Here is a 294-nt window from a genome sequence, read left to right on the forward strand (position 1 = left end):
GACCCTTGACCAACCCGGAACGGCTCCAACCGTACATCCATCTAACCATCCAACCAATCCATTCAATACATACGTCTAACCACACATCCAACCATCCATCCACCTATCCATCCATCCATCTATCCATTCATCCATTAGAATGATCATCCGCGCATTCATTCATACGATCAGTCATGCATTAATTCAATCGAATGATCATTCTTCATGCATGTATTAATTCGAATTATCATTTCATTCATTCATATGGTCATTCATGTATTCATTCGAACGATCATTCATTCATTCATTCATTCA

The sequence above is a fragment of the Frankliniella occidentalis genome, unplaced genomic scaffold, assembly GCF_000697945.3.
Source record: "Frankliniella occidentalis isolate FOCC.00 unplaced genomic scaffold, Focc_3.1 Scaffold18, whole genome shotgun sequence".
Taxonomy (NCBI): Eukaryota; Metazoa; Arthropoda; class Insecta; order Thysanoptera; family Thripidae; genus Frankliniella; species Frankliniella occidentalis.